Consider the following 6,021-nt stretch of genomic DNA (forward strand, 5'->3'; position numbering starts at 1 on the left):
AGCAGAATCAATACTCCCACTGGCTGGCCAGTTCATGACCAGAATCCATTCTCCCTAAGTCAGTTCAAAGTTAATGGTTCCTTGGTTCTCCAGTACTTCAGATGGTTATAATCTTATCAAAATGGATGACATTTTCTTCAACTCATAAAAATCTAATTATATATTTGTCCCCTATCTCACCAGCGACCCACTGACAAGATGTCAGTTACTGCCTTGCAAATGGCTTGTGCCATCCTTCTTGCGTGGTTTCTTCCCAGTTTTAATCTTAGTTTCTAGTTTCCCTCTTCTCCTGTTCTGACAGCTTTTTCCCAAATCCCGGAGTCAGCCTCCCACAGGCCCTCCGACTGCTAAGAAGCCTGCAGCACCACTGAAGTGACGGAGACACTGTCCTGCGAGTGCCTTGTCCCAAGGCGGGGTTGGGAGAGCAGCTTCTGCCCAAGAAGAGCTTGTGTCATGGAGGCCACTGTCAACTTGGCCAGCGGTTAGCAGAGCGCACAGCAGGTGTGCAGGGTGAGGAAGGGGGTGGTTGCCTACACACAGTTCATGAGGCTGTGTGTGTGTACGTGCGTGCATGCGTGCGTGCATGTGTTTGTGCATGTGTGCGTGCGTGCATGTGTATGTGTGTGCATGCATGTGCGCACGCGTGCATGTGTGTGTGCGTGTGTGCATGTGTGTGTATATGTAGGTAGAGCATCCATGGAGGCCTATTACCTCCTCTCCACTGCAATCTGACCTGGGAGGAAAGGACACAGGAGGAATCTGGAGGCACCCATTTCTGGACCAGTCAACAGCTCTGCCTAAGACCCCAGGAGTGTCTAGCAAACCCCTTCATCTCTGTGTGAAAGGAGAGTTGCTTGAGGTCCTTCCCCAGAGGCCCAGAAGAGACCCAGGGGTGGCAGAAGTAAAGCAAGAGACCGCTTTCGTTTCCATTTCCCCACAGTCAGGAAGGGCCCAGGCCAGGCCCACTCAGGAGCTGATTCTTCCTGGAGCCTGACAGCTGAGGGAGCCTCAAAAGCAGAACTGGAAGGGTAGAGTCTGGGCCAAGAGCCAGCATAGTCCTGCAGATGTGGTGGCCTCAGACGTGACCAGCCCAGTCCCTTCCCCCTCTTCCCTGTCCCCATTCCTGTCCCACCCCAGGCTCCCAGCTCTAATTTCTCCTGTAAGAACACCATCTGCCAGCAGGAAACACCAGGAGGCTGCTGCTACATCCTTGCTGGGAGGTTTCTCTGTTCTCTGGCCAGAATAAATCATATGGATATTTTATACGTTAATACCAGAACTGCTCATCCACTGGGACCTCTTATACATTGATTTTTCCTGACCTACTAAAGAGCACAGGGTCACACTTCTAGAGGTGCAGACACCTAGCTGCAGAAGCGTTTCTCTTTCTTTTTATTATCTATTTGAGAGAGAGTGAGCAAGAGAGAGCATAAGCCAGGGGAGGGGCAGAGGGAGAGGGAGAAGGACTCCCCACTCAGCAGAGAGCCTGATGTGGGACTTGATCCCAGGACCCTGGGATCCTGACATGAGCTGAAGGCAGAGGCTTTACTGACTAAGCCAGCCAGGCACCTACAGAAGCCTTTTAGTCACCCATTTTGACCCTTAACAACACAGGGTGGTCAGCTGCCTTCCAGGGAGTAGCCAGATCCAGCAGTTTTGAGGAAAAGGGGAGACCTGAAGCCTGCAAGCTGGGGCCCTCAGCAGCTGAGAGCTGACACTCTGCTGTCTTTCGGCATCTCTGCAGGTCTTTATCTTGAGAATAACCCTTCCCTCCTGCTCAGTCTATCTGGTAACGGGGAGGCTAAGCCCATACCCAATTCCCAGGCCCAGGAATGAGTGTGTGGCTTGGTCAACATAACCCATCTCCCTGATTTCCATTATAGCTTTAGGGATGAGCATGTCAGTCAATGCTGGATTGTTGTTGGAACTATTGGGAAAGGGACCACATCCCTCTGAAGCTGCAAAAACCAGGAGGTTGTAGGCAAGGAGCTACCCAAGTCGCTCCTGGGGAACGTCTGCCTGGCCCTTGGCGCTAAGCCAATGCAGTCAGAGGGTAGGGCTGGAGAGAGGCAGCTTTGGGGCAAGATGTGGACATCCAGCTGCATGAAGTGTCCCAACGTGGCATCCCATAGCAAATCCAACAACAGTAACAGTGATCCCTCCCTTCACAGGCCCCAGGGCTCCCGCTCTCCCAGCTTCAATTCAGTTAACCTTCTAACTATTCTCCCTGCCTCTAGTCTTGCCCCCCGCAAGTCTTGTCACCATATTGCATGTATAATGATCTTTAAAAAAAAAAAAATCAGGTATCCACATACACATTCCCTTGCTCCCTCAGCCAAGGAGAAGCAAATACCCCAGCTGCAGCGGCCACACATACAGCACCCAGATCTTGGTTTCCAATATCATTATCCGAAAAAAGGAAACCAGGGCTCTTTGGAGAAATGGCTGATTCTAGGACCAGGGAAGGACATATAAAAAAGGCACCCAGAGTATCGGGTGCCTGGAAGTAAAGAGATGCTTTAAAAAATAATAATAATATAAATAGTGTTTATTTTTGCCAAAAAAGACACAGGAGCTACATAAAAGAGTGCCTACTGGCCCAAACTGGAACCATTTAAGTAAGAAAATAAAGTTGTATTGGACTATAACCCAAAGTATAAAACCCATGAATCCATCCTGATAAAATAAATGTCTGAATAAATAAATAGATAAATCTCCCACACAGAAAAATTGCAAATAATTTGTGTGGCTATTCCATCTTCAAGAAAGTAGGGTGTAACTCCCCAATTCTGAAGTGTGGGCTACACACAGTGATTGCTATTGTCCGAATGTTCGTGTCCCCCTCCACATTTGTATGTTGAAATACTAACCCCCCAACTGGATGGTACTAGGAAGTAGGGTCTTTTGGAGGGATTAGGTCATGAGGGATTAGGGATTAGAGTGGAGTCCTCATAAATTCGATTCGAACTTTATTAGAATAGAGGCCCCAGGGAACTTGCTCGCCCCTTCTCCCATATGGAAGGACATAACAAAACACAAGGAGTCTGGGACTGGGGTGGGGGGGAAGGCCCTCACTCCAGCATGCAGAAGGGCAGGTACCCATGAAGGGACCTCACTAGAGAAGTGGGCCCTGAATGTGGGGATTAAGTGAGCCAAGACCACAGGACCCTGACCCAAGGCATAGACTCCCAGTAAAAGTATATCTTCACTGACTCAGGTTCCTTCTGTTTGGAAAAACGACAATGGGGTGGAAGGGCGGGGCTAGTCTTCTCATTACATCCACATGTACAGGATCCAGGAGGGTCTGGAAGGCTGGTCTGGATCTAAGGTGGCACCAGGAAGCCCCGCAGCCAGAATCCTTGGGCCTTCATTCTGCTGCCCTCCCCTCTACAGCTCAGCTACTCTCTCCCCTGCACCATTCTCTTTTCCCTGCCAGATATGCCAGGTGCTCTGCCTTCCTACCCCGTAGTTTCTGTCTGTCCCTCGTTTCTGCAGGTGCTCCATGATGGCCCTAGCAGCCCTTCTTTAAGTCAGGGCCTTCCAGCTAGACTTCCCTGTTAGTGACCTCATCCCCAGGGTGTTTCTTTCTTTCTTTATTTTTTTTTTAAGATTTTATTTATTTATTTGTAAGAGAGAGAGAGTGAGAGCGAGCACAGGCAGACAGAGTGGAAGGCAGAGTCAGAGGGAGAAGCAGGCTCCCTGCAGAGCAAGGAGCCCAATGTGGGACTTGATCCCAGGATGCTGGGATCATGACCTGAGCCGAAGGCAGCTGCTTAACCAACTGAGCCACCCAGGCGTCCCTCCCCAGGGTATTTCTACCCCAAATTCTTTCCCAGAGAACTGGTCAGAAGGTCCTGCTCACGTCTTCACACCAGGACCAACCTCATTCTGAACGCTGCCTGTTCACCCCAGTGGTGCGTGACACAGTCAATTCAAGCTACGGTATCAAGAATATTATAGACGAAGAGGCTTACACAAGGAACACTTGCTTCTCACTGTTCTGGAGGCTGAGCAGTCCAAGTTCAAGGTGCTGGCAGGTCCAGTTCCTGCTGAGAGCCTTCTGGTTTGCAGACTGACGTCTTCTCATTGTAAACTGGCCTGGCAGAGAAAGAGAGGCAAGATCTCCTGTCTGTTTTCATAAGAGCATGAATCCCAACGTGAGGGCTCTACCCTTGGGACCTAATTCCTTCTTAAAGTCCCCACCTCCTAACACCATCATGCTGCAGGTTTGAATTTCAATGTCCAGGTTTTGAGGGGATACAACCCTTCAGTCCATAGCAGTGAGGGAAGGATCTTGTGCCCAAAATAGTGCAAGCTGACCAAACAGATAGCATCTAACACTGAACGGATGAGACTGACAGTCATTTCTTAGTCACATATCACAGTCTGGAGGAGGAGACACCACATACGATGCAGGTGTCCTCGACCCCCACGGCGGTTATACCCGTGAGCAGAGGGAACTGGCAAGGACTGTGGTAGGCAAGCACTATAGTAACCAGAAGATACAGTGGCCCTGATTCTGCAAGAGGACGTGATCGGCGTGTTGGAATAGATTCCTGAGTTGGCGGGCAGGTGGGTTCGTGGAACCCAGCAGGTTTCAAGTTGGGTGGGATGCAGCTGGTGCAGTGGATAGAGGGATTAGCGAGGTAGGGTGACTCTCTGATGAGAACTGGCTCAAAGATGTCACAGCAGCCCATGAAACTGTAGACCTTACAGTACAAACTTCTGAATCAGCTGTCCCGGTGACAAGTGCCACCTTGGGAGGCAGGCGGAATGGGGAGCAGGGCCACATGCTACTCAATGTGGCAGCCCAGATGTCAGGACTAACATGGCAAGTGGGAGAGTGAAATGGAGAGCAATACAATACTTGGAAACCCAGTGGGAGAGCTTCCTAGAAGCAGCTTGTATTTAATTTCTGTACCAGCTCGTGCTAGGACCGGAGAGCCAACACTGGGAAAAAATAAAATTCTTCCCTAATTTTCTGCTTGGAATTAAAAGAGCAGGAACAATAAAATCTCTCTCTCTCTTTTTTAAAGATTTTATTTATTTATTTGACAGAGAGAGAGAGCACAAGCAGGGGGAGTGGCAGGCAGAGGCAGAGGGAGAAGCAGGCTCCCGGTTGAGCAAGGAGCTTGATGTGGGACTCGATCCCAAGACTTTGGCATCATACCCGAGCCAAAGGCAGATGCTTAACTGACTAAGCCACCCAAGCGTCCAACAAAATATTTTTTAATGACGATGTAGAATTCTTTCTTGCCTACAGCAGCCACACTGGCTCACCCATCTTCTCTGCCCTGACAAGCCCGCGCCCTCAGACCTCAGCAGTCTCTGGAACTGGCCCACAAATGCTCCTGCATGAACACGACCGCTGCCTGACCATCCCTTACCCATTGCCATAGTTTGAAAATCCCATTTGGGGCGCCTGGGTGGCGCAGTGGGTTAAGCCTCTGCTGTCGGCTCAGGTCATGGTCTCAGTGTCCTGGGGTCAAGGCCCACATCCGGCTCTCTGCTCAGCAGGGAGGCTGCTTCCTCCTCTCTCTCTCTCTGCCTGCTTCTCTGCCTACTTGTGATCTTTCTGTCTGTTAAATAAATAAATAAATAAATAGTTGTTTTTTAAAAAATCCCCTTTGTCCCATATTTCTTCAAGCTTCCTCCTCATGCCCCAGCCCTAAGCCTGAACCCTTTGCACCCAGAACACCACCTGCTGGTCACAGTCATTAAAGGAAGATGTCCTGTCCCCAGGACCCTACTGAGGGCCCAGAGGAGGACCTAAGGAGAGGAGGGCGCTCTGCTGAGCCCACCCCTGTGCTCACACCACATCCTCCCTGCTCCCCGTCTACTCTCCTCCCAGCGGGTTCAGCCTCTGCCTGGATGCCCGCCTTGGCCACCAGATCAGGGTTTGGACTTGATACCCATGAATGGGGATCTGAGTGAAGAGTGGGAAACATGGCCAAGTCTCCCCCTCAGGAATAAAGCCAGGCAACAGCAGATTGTCCAGTGAACATCAGTGAGGAAAGGCCA

The sequence above is a fragment of the Mustela putorius genome, unplaced genomic scaffold, assembly GCF_011764305.1.
Source record: "Mustela putorius furo isolate JIRA1106 unplaced genomic scaffold, ASM1176430v1.1 tig00000281_pilon_pilon_pilon, whole genome shotgun sequence".
NCBI classification, from domain to species: domain Eukaryota; kingdom Metazoa; phylum Chordata; class Mammalia; order Carnivora; family Mustelidae; genus Mustela; species Mustela putorius.